General features: G+C 52.7%; 1 protein-coding gene across 3 annotated transcripts in view; it reads left to right on the forward strand.

Annotated features, from left to right (window-relative positions):
* The first annotated feature begins 1,118 nt into the window (after positions 1 to 1,118).
* The window catches only part of CRACDL (CRACD like), a 125,184-nt gene continuing 100,768 nt past the window's right edge, over positions 1,119 to 25,534 (forward strand). For all 3 annotated transcript variants that reach the window (XR_009506406.1, XM_059942446.1, XM_059942447.1), the window contains exon 1: positions 1,119 to 1,193. The gene's annotated coding sequence lies outside the window, so the exon portion shown is untranslated. The remainder of the gene's footprint in view (positions 1,194 to 25,534) is intronic.

Genomic DNA, 25,534 nt, shown 5'->3' on the forward strand with positions numbered 1-25,534 from the left:
ATGATGATTCAGACGTCGGGTATCACTCGAGTGTTACTCCGTGATGCTAGCATGAGCTCTTCCAGCTGGCATGGAAGTTTCTCAAGGGTCAGCTGTCGTGGCCTCGGTTTCCTGCGGGTCACAGTTCACGTGCGTCTTCCCTCCCTGCCGGGAAAGCTCCCTGCTCTGGGGGCACATGGTTGGAGTGGAGGTGTCCCGGGCTGTGTGATCCGCAGGCCCAGGCTTCAGGGCCGGCTCTCTAGTTGATTCGCTGAGCCACCACCCGAGGCTACGTTTCCTAAGACGCTCTCCTTACCTGGACCAGCCCGTCTCCAAAAGAAACAAACGGCAGCCAGCGAGGCTGCGAAGCCGTCAGCAGCCTTTCTTCCCCCTCTTGCAGTGTCACAACCATGATTCAACCCAAGACAGGGCGGCAGCTTCCCTAATTAGCCCGGAGACGCTCCGGACCCACGTGGTTATAAAAAACCCAGCTTTTACTTTTATTCAAACGTACAATTCCCATCCACGGCGCCCTCCCTCTGGCCCCGGCCGTCGGAACGCTGACCCCCAGGTGACCCCCGAGGTCGAGGCTGGAGTCGGGGCCGCATCCCCCTCGGAGAGGGCGCGCAGGGGAGCGGGGCCGGGGCGCCTCGTCCTCTGGGTCGTCTGGGTCTCCGGTGGACCCCGGCCCCGCTCAGTGGGGGCGGCCAGGCCTGGAGCCCCGACAGCGCCGCCGCACGGACCGGCCCAGGCGGGGTCGCCGCAGGCTGCGGAGGGGTCCCCGCGGGCAGCCAGGCCCGCACCCGGCGCCCTCACGGCCCGCGGGGCCCACCTCCCCCGCCCCTCCCCGCGAGCTCGCGGCCCGACTCGGCCCGGCGGCGGGAGTGGCGCGCCGCGGGGGAGGTGCGCGCCACGGGCGGGCGAGCGAGCTGAGCGGCGTCCGCCCCCGCCGCGCCGAGAGCAGCCGAGCCGAGCCGGCGCGCCCGGGGCGGGGAGCGCGCGCCGAGGCCGGGCGAGCGCCGGCGCCGGAGGGTCGTGCCCCTGCCCGCGTCCGAGTCTCCGGGCCCCGACCCGGCGGCGGCGAGGCCGGGGGCCACCTGCAGCGCCGCGTGCGGGCCGGGCGTCCGCGCTCCCGGGGCGGCCGCAGTCCCGCCGCCCCCACTTCGCCGACCGAGCCTCCGGCGCTTCGCGGAGCCGCCCGCGCTCCCGTGCAGGTAACGGGGCGGGGGGACCGGAGCGGAGCGTCCGCGGGCGCGCGTGGGCCGGGGACCGAGGCGCGGGGACCCGGGCAGGGACGGCGCGGGCCGGGAGCCGGGCTTGGCCGGCCAGCCAGGGGTCGGGGCGCCGAGGGCGGGGCGCGGGCCTCCAGGTGCCCCTCGGACCGCGGACAGGGCGCCCTGCCCGAGGCCGCCTCTCGGCGCAGCGCTGGCCCAGGGCCGAGTCCAGCCGGACGCGCTCCCGCAAGTGCCCGAAGTTTCCCTTTGCTCACTTTGCCGGACAACTTTGCGTCGTGAGGCGAAGCCTCGCAGTTGATCGTGTTCAGAAAATAGAAAAGAGGGGAGATGGTCTGCAGGGTTGAAGTTGTTAGTAGACGGAAATATTTGTGCCTCCCGTCGCTAATGGCCACGGCAGGAGAAAATAGTGGACAGAGTCATAAACTATTTTCCTTCTGCTCTCGGTAATGGTTGATTTGTTTTACAGGTTTTAGGCTTTGATTACAAGCCGCTAGTACGAGGTTCTGGGTGTGATGTAAGAAATGTTCGAATTTTTAATCAACACATATTTGTTGAACAGAGGCTTCATCTCAGGCGGGGCTTTAATATGAGGTGAACAAGTGATCAAAGCATAAGTAGCTACGCCAATGTAGTAGTTACCAACTAAGCTTTGGCTTTTGAAATGCAAAGTGAAAAGGAATGCCTCCGTTTGGATTGGACTTGCGTAGGTACAGGCGGCAGCTGGCATCGTGTCACTGCTGAAAACTTAATTTTGAGCCAGAAATCCATCCAGTGGGAGACAAGCAGCTGTGTGATCGAGCCCACCCCGCACCTTCCCCAACTGATATCTTAAAATATCCCACCCCGTTGTTGAAGACTGCAGGCTTCCTTCATTTACGTAACACGTGCATGTGACCATGGAACAGAATCTGTTTAGACCCCTGGTCTCCCTGGAGCTCACACCTGCGATGATGGAGTATCCTGGTCACTCCTTACAGCCCTTTGAGGTCATAAAATTGTGAGGAGAAACATATCTAGAGGCAGTGCAGGCGCATCAGGGGTCTCTGCCTTTGGGGGCCGGTGGAGAAGGGTTGAGCTGGGCTGGTTTCTTGGCTCTGCCCCAGTGCTGTGCTGAGCCATATTGGAGCCTAAGGCAGAAGGAAAAATCAGTAATACGGATCCTGTCTTTATTTAAAATTGTGATGTTTTGTACAATGTGGATTTTGTGTTAATTTTGATGTTTTAAAACAGTTCATTATAACATTTATCTTCTGGAGTTTTTGGTACCGCCTTAAATTTTGTGCCTGGAGCGAGGGCCTCGCTTGCCTCACCCTCGGTCTAGACTTGCCTGTGAGTCAAGTTTCTTAGCCTCTCTGAGCACGTTTCCTCGTTGATAAAATTTTAGAAAGTGGCCCCTCCCTGGGTGTTGTGCAGCTCACGCACAGCATCTGGCCGCTGCGTGGGACCAGGCACGTGGGGCACACGAAAGGGTGGCTGTCCTATTCGTACTGTCACTCAGCTTGGTCATCTTGAGCTGGTCACCAAATCTTGCTGAGTCTCAGTTTGACTCAGCAGAATGGGAGTGCTGATCGCCAGCTCACAGGGTTAAATGAGAGACTGTGGGTGAAGGTGCCTGGGCCTCTGGGGGGTAAGTTTTCCGCGATGGCTCAGGGGGCCTGGATTTGCCTTGGCAAGCTTGCAGTCACCCGCTCTTCCTCTGGAGGTTAGCCATGTGCCTTGTGCACAGACACACTTTTTTTTTTTTTTTGGCTGTGTTGGGTCTTTGCTGCTATGCGCAGGCTTTCTCTAGTTGCAGCAAGCGGGGGCTACTCTGGCACGTGGGCTTCAATAGTTGTGGCCCGTGGGCTCCAGAGCACAGACAGGCTCAGTAGCTGTGGCACATGGGCCCAGTTGCTCTGTGGCATGTGGGATCCTCCCGGGCCAGGGATCGAACCCATGTCCCCTGCATTGGCAGGCGGACTCCCAACCGCTGCATCACCAGGGAAGCCCCCAGACACGCTTTTATAAACGCTGTTTGTGTTGCATGGAGACCCTGCGGAAGCATTTGAATCCGAGTGGAGATGTTTCTTGCCTGGCTTTATCGTGGAGGGGTGAAGGTCACCAGCCACCAGTTGTGATGTGCGAAGTTTTTTATAGGTGAGCTTAATTTCGCTGCCCCGAACAAAGGACTTTGGTTCCCTTTTGATATATCTAGTCCTAGGTCATGATCGTGATTTTCCTGAGCCTAATTCAAGTGATTTTCTCTCAGCCGCTGTCTAGCTTAAAGCAGCTTAGTCCCCCAGAGTCAGTCTCTGTCTCCCCAGGTCACCCTCTGGGGCCCCTTCTCACCGCAGGTGGTCTCTGGGCTCCAGGAGAAGGTTGCAGTCACATCGGGGCATGGGGGAGGGTGGCCTCTTGCTGTCCTCTGATGGGTTTCCCACGACTGAGCCTCCTTTTTCTGTTTCCACTGCATATTGTTCAGCCGGGTGTCACTGGGGTGAGCCACAGCTGGGGACCCGGCTCCTGCATCTGGTTCTGAGGTCCCCACCCCCTGGGTCTCCACCAGGTCTGTGTGGAACAGCCCAGGCCCCCATACCTGCTGTACTGAGCAGTCCCTGTGTTCCCAGCAGGAGGCAGGACAAACTCCCCCCTGCCTTCTACGTCCCCCTCAACCTCCCGGGGGTTTTTCTTCCCTAACTGCCTCTTCTCCTCCAGGCACGGTGCAAAGGGGCGGGGGGCTCCCAGGTTCCTCTCTCCCGGTACCAGAAGAACTTTTTTCTACCTGCAGGGCAGGAATCTTTCTTAGGTTCTGTCTCCTGTCTTCTGGACGTTGTGGCTTAGAGTAAAGCTCTTGATGTGTAAAGGGAATTTCAACATCTTTTTCTCTTAACTCCCCCATCCCTGGAGAGACCAGATGTACTCTGGCAAGGTGGGAAGGAAGCGGGGTGGGGAGCAAGCTGGGGAAATAGACCGGAAACTCCCTCTCCCCCCGCCCACCCCGGTCCATCGTGTGGGTCGGCTGACCTCGGTTATGTGCACTGGGCTTCTTATTACCTGAAAAAGACTGGCAAGGCTGTAGGGCCTGTTGGAGTTGCCAGTCTGGGGCTGGGAGGAAATGGGGAAAGAGCAGCTTTGAAGCTTTGGTGGTGGGGGGAGAGAAGAGCTGTCTGCCTACACACTACTGAGCCCAGCCCGGTAGACCAATTTCACATGCATTAGTGTTTTCCAAACGGTCACCCTATTTATGCCGCTGCTGCTTCATCATCAGAATGACCCACTGTATGCTTAGCATTTACTAAAAGCAGCAGGAAAAATACAGAAAAGTCCAAGTCATAATTGATGCTTCAGGGTCCTTGGGAATTGTCTGGAGAATATGATTAGCTCTTATGAAGCCTAAAGCTATACACCCAAGCCCTAGGTTTAGTTCACACTCCATTCGTGGAGGGTGAAGTGGTCAGTGAAGGCTTCTCAGAGGAGGTGGGACTTTAAGTAACATTAAGACTTGGCCACACAGACGTGAGATGAAAGAGAACTTCCCATGGGAAGGAGCTCTTGAATTCCTAGAGACAGAAGGCTGCCCCAGGAGTGGCCTTTCGGGTCCCACCTGTGACTTGACCCTTCCTGGTGTTGTGCTTATCCCTTTTGTTGTCAGGGTACCTGTAAACCCTGGTACAGGTAGTGTCATCTGTACATAGTACAACAGGCACGGTCAGCTTTCTAAATGCCTGGTCTTTTCCCACAGCTGAATGGAAATCAGAGGAATTCTCATCTAATCCTGTTATTCTTAGTTATCTGCACCTGGAAACTCATTTCAAACTTTCAGCTCAGGTAAATGGACCTTTAAGACACATCGGTGATTCTAAGGAATTACCGCGGCATCCTTTGTATTGCTTTAACGTGCTATGACCCATAACCCTGAGCTCAGTGGGTCAAAAACCAGTAGATGCCATTGGGGGGGGCGGATGCTCAGCAAATTTAGCAGCAGATTGACAAGAAATGATCAGACAGGTGTGGCCACACCACTAGGGATGCCCCCTCACCGGTGTTGGCCACTAGCTCCGTGCAGACGCTTGCACTGTTCCTGTGCAGATTCCGGGTAGGAAGGGCTCCCAGTTATTTTTCTTATGGTTAAGCTATCCGTGAAAAGAAATTACAAAAGAGCCTTTTGAAAGGTGAGGAGTAGGAAGTTATTTATTTGCTCAAGTGTCTTCCTAGCCCTGATGTGTGGGACGGGCTTTTGAATGTATGAAGTTTGAGAACTTCCGGAGTACCCACCTTCACCTCGGGGGTCCAAACACCAATCTGTCCATTGTTTCTGTCCCCAGATTCTCACATCTGTGGGAGACAACAGAAGCGTCAGCCAAGGTGTGCAATTTTCCCAAGAAACTAGTCTCAGAATGGCTGTCCTGAGTGTGGGACATGAAAATGTCAGAGGTGTTTTGCTTTCTTAAAGCAGGTTGTCCAGCCGAGGCGGGCAGTCAGGGCTTTGGTTTCCGCTCTGCCACTTAGAGTCCCTGCGACCCCATAGCATGGGGGTAGGGACATACGCGTGCGCGCACGCACACACACACAGACATGCATCACTTGAGGTCCTGTATCAGCGGAGAAAATGCTTCATAGATTATTTGTAGCTGTTACTCTTCCATTGTCTTTCTTAGAAGGCAAAAGGGCATTTATTATAGTTCCCAATTAGGACCCCCTAATAAAGTCTCCTAAAGCAATAAAGGGTCCTTCCTCAGCTGAGATCTGATGGCGTTCCAGGAAAATGAGCAAGTCTGCTCTACAGAGCGCTCCTGAGCAGGGCTAGTGGTAGATGTCCTGTGGGAAAGGACCTTGATGCAATTTAAAGCAAAGAGCCAGGGCAGAAAGATGGGGAAGGTAACACAGGTAGGAGAGGGTACTGGCAGGTGGGAGACCCTCAGACCCTGAGTCCTGGGGCATGCAGGGTTCACGTGGTCCATCTCCCTCTGCAGCGTCAGCTTTCCCCGCTAACGTGTGCTTACAAGTACTAGCAGCAGGGCCACAGATGGGAGGCGCCCTGGGCCAGTGACACACACACACACACACACACACACTTGTTCTGCTGGGAGCCGTAGGGACAGTTCTGCCCTGCCACATCTGTGGCCTGCCGGTGAGCCTGACGAACAGCCGTGGATCAGAGGAGCACAGTGGGTGTCGCCAGTGGGTAACCGAATTACGGCCAATATCAGGTTCCTGTTGTATATTTAGTCTCCTGCGTATGAATATATTATGAATATTTAGTACCTTTTCAACATTAGTGTGTCATGAATATTTACTGCCCAGCTGCCTGGGTATATTTAGCACCTCATGACTATCAGGTGTCTGTCCATCCTTCCCCACCTCTCTATGTTGGATGCACACATGCTCTCCTTCCTGAGTTTTTATCTCCACTTAACATATCTTACGAGAGTCACCCATCCCCTTTGCTGTCCTTTCTGTAGACGCTGCTCTGAGCCTGTGCAAGCTGCTCTCAGCTCTTTGTTCTTTTGGTCTGCTTGCAGCTCTGGGGCAGGCACAGCCTCAGCACCTCATGGGTGCAGGGGCAGGTGCGGTGGGCATGAAGGCTCTGACCTGGGTCCCTTGAGTTCTCCTCACGGCTCTGCAGCCCACGTGGGAAAGGCAGGGAGCTGCTCTGAAGCAGCGTCTCCACTGGCACCTGCTATTCTAACCTGGGTTTGATACCTAACTCCTAATCCCGAGGCTCCATCAGCTTGCCTGTTAATTATTCATCCTTTCTCCCTGACCTCCTCCGCAAGGAGTGATAGCAGGAACTTTCTTATGGGCCCGTCTGCGTGGAAGATTCATGACTTAGCAGCTGCAGTGCTAACTCTGCTAACGGAAGTGAGGAGGAGGAGGAGGGTGGCGTTTGCTGGGGGTCGACGTCTGAACCCGGCGGCCACGCCACTCCACCTGCTGATTCATCCTCCGTGCCCTGGGGTCATTTCCATGGGGATAGACTCGGCCCTGTGTATTTGGCCAGTTGCTTGGTGTCAGCTGCATCGTCCATTGGAAATCAGATCTTTAAATCATGATGTATTAGCATGTCCAGTGTACTTTCAGGGTGTGAATGGGCTCTTAGTGTACGAACACAAAACATTTTGCAGATGTGCGTCACCTGCTTTCCGAGGCTTAGCTGGTATCATCTTGCTGCTGTGTGGCCTTCGTGAGCAAAGACGGGTCTGTGCGTCAAGGGGTTCTGGTGAGCAAGGCTTATCTGGTACCACGTTCTAGAGCTGAAGTCGCTGGGAGCGTTTCATGGGCATCCCGGGATCTCTAGGTGGCAGAGGGACCATTGTAGAAAGGACTCGGCCAGGCCAGAAAGCGGGGAGGGCCTGGAAGGTGGTGAACCCAGCGTGGGACGGGCCGTCCAACCGTCTGGGTCCCCGACCACACTTGTGATTTGGCTCCGTCCTGGCAGGCTGCCCTTTGGCTGCCCCCCTCGGGTGGCCCGAGGCCAGGTGCTGCATAACAGACAGACTCTCCCATCCAGCAAGCCAGGGGGCAGAACACGAGCAGGCATCTCAGTAACATTTGGGGGCGTATCCTTCCAAACTTTGTCCTTGCTGTTCCGAATACGCATACATACATGTATGCACAAAAGTATATATTAATACAAAGAGGTAATGTCTACATTGTTTTCTGGGCTGCCTTTTCAAAATGAGTAGCATGTGTTGAACCTCTTTTCCACATTGTTGGATGCTCTTCCTTAGCACCAGCTGTTATGGCTGCGAGGGATTCCATTGTCAGGGTGGCCCCGGCTTACTCACCAAGCCCTCTGTTGGATGGACGTTTCCGTTTAGCAGCACGACAATGAAGATTGTTGTCAGTGCTCTTTTGTACGTTTGTCTGGTTGCTTCCTTTGAAGTCCTATCTCATAAGTAGATTTCCTGTCTATATACAAGCCTCCTCCTTTGAGGTGTCCTGCCCAGAGTCTTTTTTTTTTTTTTTTCACACTGAAGTTTTTTTTCCCCATGAGATTTCATGGATCTTGGTCGACGGCATCTTCAGCATCTGTGCTATTCAGCATTTGCTCTGGTTAGTTTAAGGAGAAGAGGATTTAATGCAGGAAATTCAGGGATAACAGAATCATTGAAAGCTCAGCCCTGGGCCAGACCCACAGGGGTGACCCCCAGAGGAGAGCTGTCCCTCCAGGAGCTGCCTCCCACCCCAGACCCACCGCGTGGAGGGTCCCACCTGCCACTCGGCGTTCATCGTGGAGCTGTGGCCAGTGGACCACCTGGGACCCTCATCACCACCCATGGGAAAATCTGATGCCTCCGTGGTGGTGCCTGTTAGCAAAGAGGCACAGGAAACTCCACCTCGTGGGGAGCATGGCCTGGATGGAGGCCGGGAAGTGTGGTCTTGGTTTTCTAGCTTCCAGCAGGCAGTGAGCAAGCCAGGTGGGGTGAACTGTATCTCAGCCCTTCTCTCTTTTTTCTTAAAAAAATATTTTGTACTTTTTGTGTTCTATTTGATGCAGACAGGGGTGAAATTCACAGAATTTATCCATGGGTTCTGTGGGCCTGGTCCCTGCCTTGCAGAATCAATCATTTGTCCTCTCCAGAGGAGGTCAAGGTCGTTTCCCTGATAAGGTTTTCATTTCAGTCCCCTTCTCTTCAGACCCCTTTTGACATGACCCCAACCCCCTTCCTGCTCACTCTTAGAAACCAGATTGGCAGCCTCTCCAGCCTGAGCTTCAAATAGGTAAAAAAGGAAACACTATATATCTGTCTCTATATATCAGTATCTATCTCAAGGTGAAGCCACATACGAATAGCGCTTGCAGACTTGCCTTCTATGCAGACCACGTATTTGAAAATCAGGCCCCCTGAGGCCTGTCTGTGGGCAGCTGTGGGCTGGGAGGGGAGTGTCTGGCTCTTTTCTCTCCTGGGGACCCTGGGTTCTGTTGCCCCTTCACACTGAGCAGCCCTGAGCTGTCAGGCGTGGGTAGGAAGCAGGAGTTAGCTTACTGCAAAGTTAATAGCCAATTTTTTTTCACGACCCATAATTGATCAGCAGGCAGTTTATGAACCGTGTTTCTCCCTGCCTCTTCCAACGGCCTTTGTGTGTGATTAGTGTGAATTCAGGTGTTTATATAGCTCCAAGCTCCCCCTCTGCGTGGTTTCTGTATTTTCAGTTGTTCCAGGAAAGCATTGCCGAGGAAGGATTCCAGAAAAGACTGTGTCCTTAGCAACCCAGAGCCGTGGTGGTGGTGGGGTGTTTGGGTGACAGCAGGGGGGCAGCCCCAGCCTGGGGGTGCACGCTCTCCTGGCCCTCAACAGGTCCTCTGGCCCTCGTGGTGTGTGCTCCCCCTTTAGAGATGGACTGTTTAAAACAAGCCGGTGCTCCCCAGCTCGAAGCTCTGAGGTGGGTGGTAGGGGTGAGAAGGGAGCTCGGCCCCCTCCAACTCCAGGTGGGCCGACACAGCCCTTGGGACTAGTCCTTGGAGGGTCCAGCAGGTCATGCTTTCAGCGAGGCCCATCAAAGGAACCCATGTCTTTTAAAAAAGAGAAAGTAATCGTGATTTGCTGTATCCCAAATGATGTGCCTTAGGTTTCCACAGCACCTTCTGTCTTTGGTTTATATGTAACAGACATTTGCCTTTCTTTAATTTTAGGGGGTTGTACATTGATTGTATATGATGAAGTAAACTGAAATAATTATTTTACCAGCAACAGGTGTTTCTTTCCATTTTTCTAAGCACGTACAATGAGATTCTGAATTTTGTGCATGTGGCATAGATACATTGGATAATCCAGGCTGCCTATTGCATAACCTCCCCCTCCCCGAATCTTGTGCTTTCAAATAGTTACTAAGCTGTGAGTATGTGTGCGATTAGATGAGTCTCTTTCCAGATTAGATGAGTCTCTTTCCAGCGCAGAGAGCAGGTGATGTCGAGGCCACGCATCATTTTGGGTCTTTCATCTTCAGCATCTCATTTAGTCCTTACGATCACCCTGTGCATTTTACAGATAAGGAGACTGAGGCCCAGAGAAGCCAAGTAACTTGGCCAGGGCCCCTCAGCTAGTGAGCAACAGAGCTGTGGACCCACCTCCACCCCCTCTTCTCTCAGGAGATGATTTCCCCTTGAAAATAGACTGTTTGTTCCTTAGGTAACATGCCAGGTGCTGCCAGGATTACTTTACCCCCACACCAATTTTTATTCCCATTTTCCGGAGGAGCAAACTGAGGCACAGAGCGGTTATGAGACTTACTTAGACAGCCAGTCCGCGGTGGAGCAGGGAATTGAACGCAGTGTCCTTTCCTTGTCGCCTGTTTTTAACCTGTCTTGAACTGTTAATGTGGAAATGGCCTGGAAGTGTCCTTATAACTGGCCCAGGGTTTCTCTTAGTGGGAGTGAACTTGGCAAGTTACTCCCCAGGGTGTGCACGAGGCCTGGGGCACAGGAGGGGCTCCTTGTTCCAGGCCACTTTCCCCCAGAGCTGCTTCCCTGACACGCACCCCGGGCGGGAGTCTCTGGGGACCCTCCTCCTTCCCTCCTGCATCCGCCGCCTGCAGCAGTTTCTGCAGGAAAGCAGAGGAGGGGAGGTGGCAGGTGGGGAGACAGCCGAGGGCACGGGCTGGGGGCCGGGCTGACCCAGTGGGCCTCGGGCTCACTTTCCTCCAGGGTTGTTGGGAGAAGCAAAGGCAGTCATTTGTGTGGAAGCGGCAGGTATGCTGTAGCCAGTGGACCAGAGTGAGTTAAAAAGGACGTGTTATTATAATTAAGCCTTACTTACCTCTCTCTCTTTTTTAATGTTAGAACATTCCTAGTTAAAATTGAACAAGGCCTCGTGACTGGGAGCTCTGGGTGCAGAGCCTGACTCTCACATTCTCCAGCCACGTGGCCTCTCAGCACCTCTGTTCCCCGTGTGGAAAATGGGACGAGACGAGCCCCTACCTCTGAGGGTCGTTGTGTGGACCAACTGGGGTACTGTTGCCTGTAACGTGCCATCTGAGAGAATAAAAAGTGTAGTGTCGAGTGAGGGGGACGGGTTGGAGCCCCAGTGGGCTGAACATGGGCTGTGTTCCAGGCACTGTTGGGTACTTAAGGAATACATGATCCCACTGGTTCTGGCAGCCACCTTAAAGAGTACAAACGATTGTCCCTGTTTGGAGGTGAGGAAACGAAAGCTCAGGAGGTGAAAGTGGCATGTGTGCCTGTCCCCGTCCAGGGACACCTAGGTGGGCAGAGAGGGAGGCGATCACCTGAAGCCCCTGGGGGTGGGGGAAGGGGTCCAGAGCGACCGGTGCTGGGATCCTGCCTTGTCACCGGGTCAGTGGTTGGCTGGCGCACCAGGGTGGCTGCATCCTGAGTCTCTCGGGCTCCACGGGGCAATCCCAAGTTAACTGTTCGCCATGTGCCGGCAGGATTAGCCGAGGGAGCAGATACTTCCCAAACATCCTCTGTTCTTGTTTCTCCCCAATTCCCAAATAAACACTTCTGCTGTAATATCAACATGACATTACATCAGTTCTTTGCTCTTCTCATGGATGTGTAGTCTTTTGTGCAAAGTTGCAGTTTAAGCTCCTCACTGTCAGTCAAAGTGGAATTCCCATCTGAATTCAAGACACAACGTCCAGGATGGTCTGCCACGGTGTTTGGTTTCTTAAAGGCTGTCAGTTCTCCCCTAAAGCCAGAGTTCCTGGTCTTTCTGAGTAGGAGTGTCCCTTTGTCACATTGGACAGTTAGGGAAACCTTCCACATGACAATTGTATTTTTAATATATCAGTATATAAACAAAAAAACAGTATGAATTTTGAGGCTCATCTAGATGACATATTTTATTAATCACATCTACACTTATTTAAAAATAATAACCTACACAGGGAGATCAGCTCAGTGCTTTGTGACCACCTCGAGGGGTGGGATAGGGAGGGTTGGAGGGAGACGCAAGAGGGAGGAGATGTGGGGATATATGTATATGTACAGCTGATTCACTTTGTTATAAAGCAGAAACTAACACACCATTGTAAAGCAATTATACTCTAATAAAGATGTTTAAAAAAAAGTGAAATAAAATAAAAATAATAACCTGTATATGTATGTGACATAATATTGATACCATTTCTATATAATGCTTGTTTATCAGGGATTCACAGGTAAAGAACCAAGGATCTGTGTTTGGAGATTTCATATTTGTAGCCTTTCAAAAAAGTGGATATGCCCTTTTGCAGTTTGCTTTTTCCTCCTGGGTACTTTGATTGCAATTTCAGTAGGTTCCACCAGGGGGTGCTTCTGCAGTGGCTGAAGCTTCACTCCAGTTATGAGACAAAGTGTAGTTTTCTACTCCCAAATGTTTTCTTTTTAGGACAAACATACCTTAATTAAAAGAAAACATATGAATTAAGAAAAAATGGTCTAAAAGAGGTAACCAAACATGAAGACAAATTTAAGAGATGTAATAGGCTGAATAATACCAAAATTCCAAGTATTAATTACTGCTTAGTTTTCTCTATTTCAGGGTTTCAGAATTAATTAATTAACTAATTTATTTATTTCTTGGTCATGCCATGTGGCTTATGGGAGGGGTCCCCAACCCCTGGTACTGGTCCGAGGCCTGTTGGGAACCGGACCGCACAGCAGGAGGTGAGTGGCGGGCGAGCGAGCAAAACTTCATCTGCCGCTCCCCATCGCTCCCCATCTCTTGCATTACCACCTGAACCATCCTCCCGCACCCCCCATCCGTGGAAAAATTGTTTTCCACGAAACCAGTCCCTGGTGCCAAAAAGGTTGGAGACCGCTGGCTTATGGCATCTTAGTTCCCTGACAAGGGATCGAACCCGGACCCTGGCAGTGAAAGCGCCAAGTCCTAACCACTGGACTGCCAGGAATTCCCAGGATTTATTTTTAAAAAGCAATCCCCAAGCATCAGCCACTGCACTAACTTCCAAACGGTCTGAAGTGTCACAGCCCAGTAGAGCTTTAGCATTAGAAATACACAGAATGTCTTAACCACTTAGGGATCATGAGGCACCTGGACCCTACTTTTATACCTGGACCCTAACAGAAGGATCCAGGACTCTAGCAGGCATGTTGTTCCCTCAGCAGCCTGGTCTCACAGGCCACCGTGGCCTCTTATTCACCTGCAAGAAAGAACTGCATGTCAAGCTAATTTGAATATGAAATACTGAGCCAAGAAAATCAGGCAAAAGTCCTCAAACAAACCTATCATTTCATCCAGTAGTCCCACTGGTAAAAGTTCACTGCTATTCATTCTATTCAGTGTTCCTTCAGTACACATTATCAAGGTCCATGGAGCCCACAGTCTAAACAGCATTGAAATATCAGCATAAGTGCAATGAATGTGACGGGTGAGGGCACCAGATCCTCCGGGGTGGGGTGCCTGGGGCCTGGGTCCTAGAGGCACTGGCTGAGCTTGCGCCAGTTTCCGTGGGGAGCGTCCAGGGAACCCTGTGGGGCTCACAGTGGGGCAGGGCCCACCGGCCCAGTGGACACGGGACGCACAGTGCTGAGCGTCCGTAAGAGCTTTAGGGGCCCAAAGAAATGTCTTAATTTCTTTTAAAATCAGAAGGAAAACATGAACTTCAGGTTAAAGAGAATGTTTTAGTATACAATAATATATTCATCTTTATACCAATGCAACTGTAAGATATATAATACTTAAAAAATCTTTTATAAATAGAGGAAGGGGCCCATGAAGGCAGAAGTGCTTAGAGCCCCAGAATGTCACAACACAGCCTGGTTGGGAGTGTGACAGAGGGCCCTGCCCACCCGGGGAGGTGCCTGAGCAGAGTCACAGAGGCGGGGATGGCCCAGGCAGGAAGGGACCGCTCGGTGGCTTGGCTTACCCATGCCTGGGTGCAGAATGGGGCTGGAGGAGAAGCAGGAACCCTGAAAAGAACCGGGCCCCCCAAACTTGGCCAGAGACCAGTCGGTGAAGGCAAACAGCCCTTGTTTCTCAGGCTCAGGACCAAGTGCTTGGGTGCCCGAGGCATCACGGGGAGATAGATGCTTGGCACTCTTAGGCCCTTCAGAGTCTTAGCTAAACCAGAAAAGGTTGGATTTCTCAATTATGGGGTGTTTGGTTTGTTTGGTCCTGGTCCCAGGCTGGTCGCTTGGGGATGAGACTACACCTTTGAATGTGGTTTCTCCTCTGTAAGTTGGGGCAGTAACGCAATTAGATAGTACATGTCAAGTGCCTTCCTAGCCCAGCGCCTGGCCTCCAGGCATTGTCAAGCGTTATTTTCTTCTCCTTTTTTGGTCCACCTTGCCATTCAAGGGAGGCCAAGGAGGTGGAGGGTGATTGCCTGGGCTGTACCTTGGCCTGATGTCAGCCTGCTTGAGGCTGCCGTGGCCTCACCTACCCTGCTGACTCAGGAGGTCTGGGTGGGAGCGTACTTTGTGTTTAACAAGCTTTGCAGGTGAATCTGCTGTGTGGCCAGGGTTGAGAGCCTTGGCCTTCACCTGAGCATGTCTGGGCCACGGCTGGGCAGAGCTGATTTCCAAGACCCGGGCTCCCACCTTCCTGCAGGAGGGAGGAGCCCAAACAGTTGTTGGGAAAGATTCCAGGTGTGCAGGGCTGGGCTGGCCTGCACCCCATCTGCTCTGAAGAGGCACAAACGCTCCTTTGTCCTCAGCCCCTCGGGCCTCCCGGTCTTCCTGGAATCATTCTTCCTTTTGGCTTCTCCATACCCAGGGTGCACACTTCCAGCTTCCTTCACCCAGTTTATCAGCACACACTTGCTGCAGCCGAGTGCACGGCACTGGGATTGGGGCAGGACAGCTGACTGTGGGCCGGGCCTTCCCAGCATCACCTGACAGGGCACAGACGTGTGAATAGCTTATCAGAAAGTAGACTGGAGTAAGGGCTCCTCCACAAGGTGCAAACCCAGTGGGGATTTTTAAAAAATTCCTAACATTTTATCTTACTTATTTTTGCTATTTTACTTTATTTTTTATTGAGCTATAATTGACATTAGTTTCAAGTGTACAACATAATGATTCAATATTTGTATATATTACAAAATGATCACAATAACTCTGGTTAACATCCGCTACCATACATATTTACACAATTTTTTGTAATGAGAACTTTTAAGATCTACTCTCTTAGCACCTTTCAAATACGCACTACAGTGTTCTTTTGGGGGGGCGGTTGATGAAATCAGACTATGGAGATAGCAATGGATGGATCTAGAGGAGTGAAGGTCGTTTCTACAGGGAGCAACACCTCCAGTTGGGAGAAGGGTCTGGTGTGTGTGGGACAGGCTGTGTCTGATGGGACAGGGCATGGGCTGTGTAGAGGGCTGTTGAGGGCGGGCGGAGGGGTTTAAAAGAGGAGGCTGCGGCGAAACTGAGGAGGAAAGCGCGGGCGCCCCTTAGTGGTCACAGCCCTGGGGGCCTGCAGGGGTGACCACTCAGTGATGGCTTTGGAACCAGCTGTGCTTGGCTGGGGGACATTGCAGAGACAGTGCCTACATGCGGAAGTGTGCACAATTCGCCTGTCTGCCCCTAAGATAGTCAGGAAATGTGATGGGGAAGCTGTTCCACCAATGACAGAATCAAAGGTGGAATTCCTGGCAAGGGTGCTAATGGGAAATGTGTAGAACCTGCATGAAGAGCATAAGGAAGTTGACCTGGAAACTCAAGAGAGCAGTTCTGTAAATGAAGGTGTTTAGCACGTTCCCGCAAGGGAGGGATCACTATTTTCTGTATTTACGTTGTTCCCAAATTAATTTCTGGATTTAATGCAACTCCCAGCTAGAATCTTGGTGGATAACCTATCAGATATTAAAACATATTATAAATTTATAATACTTGAAACATTTTGATTTTGAGCTGGTAATTGAAAGCATATCCATGGAACAGACTAGAAAGTCTGGAAAATAAGAGTTAATAGATTTAGTTAATATTTAACCACTAGGAAACCCATCAGGTTTCTCACTCGCGTCAAACCCCAAAATGTATTCCATGTGGATTACAATTTTAAATGTAAAAATGAAGTCATTAAATTTACTTCAGTTGAGAACTTAAGAAATTATGGGATGAGAAACATCTTTCTACATGTGATACCAGAGGCAGAAGCCACAAGGCCAAAATTGTTTTGTTTCACCAGGGGGAATCAAAACTTTAGTGTGCTAAAAGGAAAAAACCCCAAAACAAAATAAAATGTCAGTTGATAAACTGAGAAAAAAAACTCCTGCCACACGTATAGAAAAATACTCTTACAAAAACAACTCTGATAATTGATATGAAGAACTCTTTTTGTGAATGAACTTGCCAATAGGAAAGTGGCTGAACGATGTGAATTCATTCACATAAGGAGAAATAAATGGCAGTAAATCTGAGAAAGTCGGTCGTAAAGTGATAAAATAGGTGCATATTAAAATTAGATACTATTTTTTGCTATCAAATTAGCAAAATTTGGGGTGTGTATCGTTTGTGTTTGTTTTTGTGAATGATGGTACTTGGTGCAAGTGGAGCCATGTGGAAGATACAAGCTTTCTGTCAAGCAGTTTGGCAGTATGTCCCAAAACCCTTAAAAGAATTCACCCCTTCATCCTGGGGATTCCACTTCTAGGAATTTTTCCCAAGGACACAATTAAATCTGCAGTCAAAAGATTTCTGTGCAAGGATGTTCATCACAATGTAACTTACAGAGATGAGAATTTGGAAGCAATTTAAACACCCAATAATAGGGAGTGAGTCATTCATACGCCAAGTGTGGTTGAACCCTTAGGAACATTTCCGAAGGATGCTTAGTCACAAGGGCACTTCGTGATCTAGGGCTAAATGAAGAAGGCGGGAGGGATGGTGGGCCGGGGCTGGAGGGGGAGCCGGGGACCCGTGGGAAAGAGCTGGGGGGCCAAAGTGAAGATGGGAGATGTGTTGGGAGAATAGGCCGGTCTTCACTTTTTTCAGAGCAGATACTGGGTGCAAGGCACTGTCATTTAGGCGCGATTTGGAGAACAGGAAAGTTTGAACCAAAGGAAGGGGTGCTGACACTGGGCAGGCTCTCAGAGTAGTGGACCGGCTTTCTGCCCTGGGGTCTGGGGTCCACCTGGCCCCTCCAGAGGCTTTGCTTCTGGGACTGAACCCCCTTCTGGTTGCACACCCTCCCCCCACCCCCAAGCTGCTTGTCCCCCACCCCTGTTCTCAGTGTGCCTGAAGGGTGGAGTTCAAAACTAAACAAAAACTCAGTATATACAGTTTTTAAAAAATCAGAATATAAAAACTTTTAAAAGAGGGATTGTAGTCTATGTAAAAACAAGGTTATATGTTATTTGTGTGTGTGTATAGGGAGAAGATTGAAAGGAAACATTGTTTTGGGTCAGCTCTGATAAAATTATGGGAGATTTAATATTTTTCTGTATTTTTTCTTATGATCAGCATGGATGACTTTTTTTAACAGCTTTATTGAGATGTAACTGACGTATAATCTGAACACATTTCAAGTGCACAATTTGATAAGTTTGGACATATTTATGTGTCCGTGAAACCAATACCACAATCAAGACAGTGAACATATCCATCACCCCCAGAAATGCCTCATGCCCTTTCTAATCTCTTCCCTCCATCCCCCTCCCTTCTCACTGGTCCACTCTCTGTCACTGTTACTCAATTTACATTCCCAAGAATTTTATATAAAAGGAATCATGCAGTAGATCCTCTTTTGTCTGGCCTCTTTCAGCCTGTAATTATTTTGTGATTCATCCATGTAGTTGCATCAGTGGTTTATTCTTTTTTATTGCTGAGTAGTATCCCATCGTATGGATACAGCACAGTGTTCTTACAATCCAATGAATTACTGTTATAATTAGAATCCCCATTTTTCTAGGTGCATCCTAACATTGGATGATGTCGTGGGAGTTTGGGCTCCTGCCGTCCGGCCCTCTCTGGAAGTTTGGGGCAGTTTTCCAGGCCAGTGCCCTGGGTGAGCCCGGAAGGGACACCTGCTGTCATTCACCAAACAAAAGGCTCGGCCGCGCCTTTGAACACTTGCACTGTATTCGGTCAGAGTTTTGATTTTGGTTCCAAGGAGACCAAGAGCTGGTTAGTAGACGTTTGGAAGATTTGCCCGTGTGCTTCCTCTCGGTCATAGAGTTGGAGAAAACTGTGTTGAAAGAGCTTGACCTCTGGGACTTCCCTGGCGGTCCAATGGTTAAGACTTCGCCTTCCAGTGCAGGGGGTGTGGGTTTGATCCTGGTTGGGGAGCTAAGATCCCATATGCCTTGCAGCCAAAAAACCAACATGTAGAACAGAAACAGTATTGAAACAAATTCAATAAAGACTTTAAAAATGGTCCACATCAAAAAAAAAAAAATCTTAAAAAAAAAAAGAGCTTGACCTCTTGTCCCAAGTAGGCGTGGAATGTGTAACTATCACTTGTCACACAAACCCGGCTGTGCTGCTGCCCATCTGTGACGGGCCGCCGTGCCCAGTGCCCGTGCCCAGTGGACAGCTCTTTCCCTGCCTGGCAGCCCCCTCTGAGCAGAGCGGTTCCCCTCTTCACCTGCCCAGTGCCCATGCCCAGCGGACAGCTCTTTCCCTGCTTGGCACCCCCCTCTGAGCAGAGCGGTTCCCCTCTTCACCTGCCCAGTGCAGGCCCCGCCCCGTCACCCTGCAGCTCTTGTCCTTCATGTGCACAGAGCTGATAGCCCTCCTCCCTCTCTGCTCTCAGGTGACTTTCACGTCATGGCCTGGATTAGCTCAAACCTAGGCAGGTCCTGCAGGATTCCAGACAGTCGTATTCTCCCCAGTCCTCAAGCATCCCCGGTCCCTGTGGTCACAGCGACAGGTGTTGGCATGCCCCTGCCCTGTTCATTCACTGCCCGGCTCCTCTCTGCAGGTCCTGGGAGGAGCTTCCCGTGTGCTCAGGAAGGAGTCCACCGTGATACTCTGCTCTGGCCTCCCGGGCACTCCTGGGCTCAAAGGAAGGACTTAGCCACACCAGGTTCCACGCAGAAAGGGGGCAGCAAGGGGCAGCCCCTCTCCTACACTCTGTACCCCCTTGTCCCTGAGCCTGAGTCCCCTAGGGCCTGTCATGTGATGTCCTTTTCTGTCTTTCCTTATCACTTTGATTAGGGGCCAGACCGAGTCCCAGGGCCAGGCTAGGAAATGGACACTTCCATCCAGGCTGACGCCCTGCCCCCAACCCTTATTTCTCTACCCTGTGCGCCCCAATGCCAATTCCTTCAGCCAAGCCACCCACACTGGCAGAGAGACCCGCGACTGATGAGGGAGCTGATGCTCGGATGCCTGGTCCCCTGCTCCGGACCACACACTCCTTTGCCCGCTGGGCACCTGATGACTGCCGGACACTGCCCCAGGGGCTGGGGACCGGCCCTGGGAGCAGCCTTGGGCTAAGATTCATCCTTCCTTCCTTCTCTCTCTGGGGTCTAAATTCCAGGGACGAGACTGTCAAGAACGGAACGAGGAGGAAGGGCACGTGGCTGTGTCCCCCCCCCCCCCCGCAGGGGTGCTGACTGCGGGGCGCGTGCACCCAGGGCAGCCCGCCTCCCCCGCGGACGCTCCAGTTTGAGCGGAGTTGATGAGGGGCCTGTGGTTCGAGGGCCCTGAACTGGTGAGCTCAGGAACCCGATCCCCGGGAGGCGGGAGGCGGAGGAGGGGTCAAGACAGGGCTCCACCTCCACCCCGCGACTCCCGTTTTTAAAAAAAAAAAATCTCCTTGGAAGAGGACGGTAACCAACCACAGGTCTGCCTGGACCGCGTCCAGCCCGTGTAAGCGGAGAGCTACCGTGGGGTGGAGACGGCACCCAGCCTCTGTAACCCGACGTGGGAGGGGCGAGCCCGGGGCCGCCCCGCCGTTTTCGGGAAGCGCCTGCGGGCTCAGCCCCGGACCTTTTCAGTTGCTGTGGTCCCGCAGCGGTGGCGGAGGAGCTGCGTCAGGGCTGGAGCCCGGGAAGCGCCTGGGGACAGGCGGGGGGGTGCCGGTGGGGCTGCCCGTCCTTAGCATCAGGGGTGGGCAGGACCCTGCTGGTTTCTTGGGAGGCCCCTCCCTGTGTGCGCGTTTTCACTGGTGGCGTCCACGTGCGCGTGGGTGTGATGCCCAGCACAGAGAGGGGTGCCGTCCCCCTGGAAACCTGGCTCTCGGACGCTTCCTGCCTGGGGTGGAGGTTCCGAGGCCGCCTTGAGTAAATGTCCGGGCTTCTGTTGGCACTGGCTGGGCTGCTGTGTGGTGCCGGAGGAGGCGGAGGAGGCGGCGGAGGCGGAGGAGGCGGCGGCGGAGAATGACTTCCCAAGTGGAAGATCCGTTGGAAGAATTCCAGGACCGCAGGCCCCTGGGCTTGTTGGTTCTTGCCTCCTCCCCCCTGGCTGTTTTCCTGACTTGGATTCCTGGCTTCTGACCACAAGTGGGGCACACGGGCGAGCCCGCCATCCCCACGCTGCTCAGTGGGTCACGGGGCACCCGGCCGAGCCCGCCATCCCCACGCAGCTCAGTGGGTCACAGGGAATGACAAGATGATAATAAAGCCTGCAATACAGAGCCGCTTTCTAAGCCTGTTAATGACAGGGCACTGTTATCCGCCTGCCTGTGGAGGAGCCCGGGGCTCAGAAGTTTGAGCAACTTCTCCCAGGTCCTATTGCTTCTAAGCGGTGGAGTTGGAGTTTGACACCTCCCCCCAAACCTGTCTGTCTCTAAACTGTATTCTCCCCGCCACATTACACCTGGGCACTGCAGGACCACTGGCCACAGGCAGGCACTTCGCTTTCCCATAGCGTATTTAATCCTGAAAACAGCCTTGCAGTAGGTTTTGTTATGTTTATTCTGATTATCCTGAGGCTCAGAGCGTGTAAGTAACTTGCCCGACCACATACATTGGTTAAAGTCCTTCTTTTTTTTTCTTTTCTTTAAGAGTCAGACAGATTTCATTTTATTTTTATTTATTTATTTATTTTATTGGCGTGTAATTGCTTTACAGTGTTGTGTTTCTGCTGTACAATGAAGTGAATCAGCTATATGTATACATATATCCCCTCCCTCTTGGACCTCCCTCCCCCCAACCCACCCATCTAGGTCACCACAGAGCACCGAGCTGAGCTCCCTGTGCTATACGGCAGGTTCCCACTAGCTAGCTATTTTACACGTGGTACTGTATTTATGTCAAATATAACCTCCCAGTTCATCCCACCCTCCCCTTACCCCCGCTGTGTCCACATGTCCATTGACGTTCTCTATGTCTACGTCTCTATTCCTGCCCTGGAACTAGGTTCACCTGTACCATTTTTCTGGCTTCCACATACATGCGTTACTATACGATGTTTGGTTTTTTGCTGCTGCAGAGCGCGCTCTCTGTGACTCCTGGATGCCCAGACCTGCCCTCTGATGGGAGGTGTGGTCCTTAGTTACTAAGGGGCTTGGCATTGGGCCCCCCACGTCTGACCAGCATTCCTTGCATCTAAGCACATCTGATACCTGCCCCTTCCCTCACTGCCCACAGGTTCCAGCGTTGAAACTCCCTGTTCCCCAGACATCCCCAGAGGCTGCAGGCAGGCCTGTGTCCTCACTGCCCGTGGGCTGCCCACAGGTCACTCTTCCCCCTCCCTCACCTCCTGCGCAGAAGTAACTGTTCTGTGTCGCTTCCCCTCTCGCGCTGTATCGTACCGCCGCTACAGGTAGGGCAGAAACGGCCGTCTCTGAGATTTCTTGAGGGTGGAGACTCTGCCTGAGGTCCTGGGGATGTGGAAGAATAACGCAAAATAGGTGTCCAGGAAATGGTTTTGGAAATAGATTGAACTGAGCTTTTAGATGTAAATTCTCCCTTCTTTTCTGATCTCATGTCTTTTAGGTTTGAGAATGTTGGCAATAGGGTGAGAATTTTTCACACGCCAAACGGGTCTCGATGGTAAACAACAGTAAGACAGGTTTAATTTTTAACTCCAGATTTTAACTCCATGGTTGTGTACCACGAGCACATGGCTGGACGCCTCAAGACATCCATCCGTGGAGTTCAAAATCGGGGCTCGTCCCCACCAGTGTGATCTGTGGAAGTGATTAGAGGCCTCCCTGCCAGGCCGAGGACCCCCGGCCCTGAGCTGATGGGGTGCTCGTGGGCGCCTTGTGGCCTGTCTCCTGGCCCCTGCTTCCAGGCGCCTCAGAAATGAGTCAGAACATGTGCGCGTGGGCTTGTGCGGGTGGCAGGGAGCCCAGAATTAGCTCAGTTGCTTCAGCAGGGCTGCCGAGGGGAGGGGGCGGCCGTGCCAGTCGGGGGTGGGAGGCAGGCGGCCCCCAGCCGCAGCGGGGGGCGGGGGGATGGCTCTCAGGAGCCATCACGGGCCTGGAGGTGGGGGGGACACGCCTGTCTGTGCCTGGCACACGCCCCGTTGCAGACGAGCAGTGGGTCGGAACAGCAGATCTGTGCAACCACAGGTGGTGTGAGCCCAGCGCCTGAGACAGAGGTGGGGCCGGGCGAGCACGGCCAGGTCACCCCTGAGGAGTGGGTGGCAGACAGGAGTGGGCATCACCATGCTCGCTGTTGACCTTCAACCCAGAGCCTTTACCTGCCTGCAGCATACCTGGGCCACGTTGAACCCATCCCATCCACCGCCCGACAGCACGGCCCCCTCCTCCATTTGCTGTTCTTTTACTTTTTGCAGACTGCCTTTTTGTTCAAAGGAATGAGCAGTTAGCATGGCTATTTCAATCAATTGCAAAATGCTGTGGTCTCCCTTGCCCCTTTCCCACTCTCTCCAATCCCGGGCACAGGTGTGTCGTCCAGGACGCTGGTGGCTGTCACCAGAGGAAACACTCCTGCTGCCAGTTAGGGCCAAACAAGTGGCGGGGAGGGGCCTGGCACTTGCGTCACCACCAAATGAGTCAGCCAGCTGGGACAGTAAAACAGTTAAGCACATGTGTGTCAGTATTGTTCTCGAAAGAACATTTTTCCACTGTCACCTCTGCGGTTTTCCTGTTGCCATGTGAGACGCATGCGAGCAGAGCAATCGGTGTGCTTGGGGTTTCTGTGGGTTTAATCATGTGAACTGAACGGTTTGGGGAAGAAAACAAAGCATCCACAGGTTTTCAGGGTGGCCCAGCTTTGAGGCTCAGCAGGTAATTTCTGCCTGGGAGTGCCGGCCTTGCCTCAGGCCCCAGTGCTTGGATTCAGGAGGCCACCGCGGGCCACCGGCACCCTGTCCCGCAGAGGCTCGGCGGCTCCCGTTCCTGCAGGTGCCTCCCCTTCTGGCCCTGGCATCGATCTGGGCATCCTCATGACGCTGAACACACCTGGACCTCGCACACTAAGGGGGCGGATTGTCGTCTGTGGGAGTCTGAGAGCAGGGACTGCATCCTGTCAGCTTCGTCCATCAGTGCCTGACCTCGTGCTCTGCCCACGGAGGGCCAGGACCCTCAGTCAGTGCTTGTGGGCCGGCACCTGGGGCTGCCGGGGGCATCTGTGCAAAGTGTCCCATAGTCTGGAGAAACCTCCCCATCTATAGAACCGTCTGTTTTTTTTCAAGGCACAGCTTGCACCCAGCAGTCTTATTTGGGCCCACCATTAACTGCGAGGTGGGCAGGGCCAGAATTAACATGTCCCTTTGAGGGACAAGGTACCAGGGAGCATTAGGGACGTGCCTGTGTTGGGACCAGAATCACAGGCACTGTGGGTCTCCTGCTTCTCAGATCGTCAGATCGGCACCGGCCCAGGTGCCTGGCCTTGGGACAAGCCCCCCCGCCCCCGGCCCCACCCAGAACTCCCGGTGTAAAGACCCCATCAGCAAGCCCCGACCTGGGGAATCTTGGAGCAAGAATAGTTCCAGAGTTTGGATAACTTCTGTATTTTCCAGAACGTGGTAGCTGAGAAGAGTGAAGTAGTTTGCAGTAGGCTAAATGTCGGAAAAATTATTTGGGGAAGATTTTTTTTTTTTTTTAATCCCAATCAAGGTTTATAATGCCTGGCCAGCAACATGGGTGTGATATTCGTCCCATAGCTGCTGTGTGCGACCACAGCTACTGTGAGCCCAGCCTGCCTCAGGCCCGAGGGGTTAGATGTACACTGCTGTATCCTCCACTTCCTGACAGCCACATGGGGTTGAAGACAACTTCTCAACCTTTCTTGAAAAATAAACGGTTTCTTAGATTTTTCTGATTCTTTGTGTCCAGCAAGCTCACTGGAACCTGAGTCCTGAACAGCCCTTTTGTCTGAGAGGTAATTGCATGCACCCTTGAGCCGCACAGTTGACCTGTCTCACCTGATTTAATCCTCCTCTTGGTCCCGAGAGTAGGCGCAGTTATCGGCTGCACTTTGCAGAAAATCAAACGTGTGCGCTGGGGACAGACCCTTGCTGGGGTCCCCCTGTAAACGGGCCCAGGCCTGATGGCCTCTAAGCCCACACTCTGGCGGTGGGTGGGTGTGGGAGGGAAGGACACCTTAACCTTGACCCGTGTGGCTTCCAGGCTGCTCCTTGTTTGGGGAGAACGGTTGTCATGTGAGCCAGAGCTGACTCTGGTTCCGGGGCGTCCTCGGAGCAGTGGTTTGGGAAGCAAAGAACTACTCAGAATGCATCCTCAGAGAAAATGCTGCCCTGTGCTGTTCACAAAAGGTGTGCGGTGTGTCCTGCCTGAGGGTGGTCCTGACCCACAGCCTGTTGGCAAGAGGTCTCTGAAATCTGCTCCAGCAGCTGGAGCAGCTGCAGGAGCGGGTGGAGCCGAGGTGGGAGGTGGTGCCAGGCTGGTGGGGAGGGAACAGCATTCCCCCCTGCCCCCCGTGCGATGCTGGAGAGAAAGGACACGATGACAGGACGGGCTTATTGCTGAAGGGTGTTTTATTAAGCCCGGAGGATTGAGAACCTGCACAAAATGCAGCCATTTCCATCTTCAGGATTCAGTTACCCCTTTTGAAAGCTGCCAGAGCCCTGATACCCGTTCATTTTATCGTCGTTGTCCCTCAGCCATATCGCTGCCCCTTCGTCATGCCCGCTGATGGGCTTTGGACCTGGGGACAGGCTCTGTGAGTTTACGGGTGGCTCGGGAACAGGATTCCTCTGACCAGAAGGGAAGCAGGGAAAAGAGCAGCTGGCCGGGTGGCTGGGGGCGTCCTAGCAGATGGAGTGTTCGGTGCCAGGTCCATGTTCCCCGGGGGAAACCGGCTCAGCCTGGCATCAGATTGCAGTGGGCCTTTGCAGGTCAGAGCAGGGATACGCGGCAGGGAGGCGGCTTCCTCGTGCATGGCCGCTGCTGGCTCGCGTCACGCAGCCTGACGGCTCATTTCGTTTGCATCTGCAGGTTTCCTGAACAGTGGTTTGATGACAGTTGCCTGGGTCCAAATTGCATGGAAACATTCTGAAACTCCTCTGGGATCCTGTGTCTAAGAATCATGACTGCTTTCTCAGACAT

This window comes from Balaenoptera ricei, chromosome 13 (assembly GCF_028023285.1).
Source record: "Balaenoptera ricei isolate mBalRic1 chromosome 13, mBalRic1.hap2, whole genome shotgun sequence".
Lineage (NCBI taxonomy): Eukaryota > Metazoa > Chordata > Mammalia > Artiodactyla > Balaenopteridae > Balaenoptera > Balaenoptera ricei.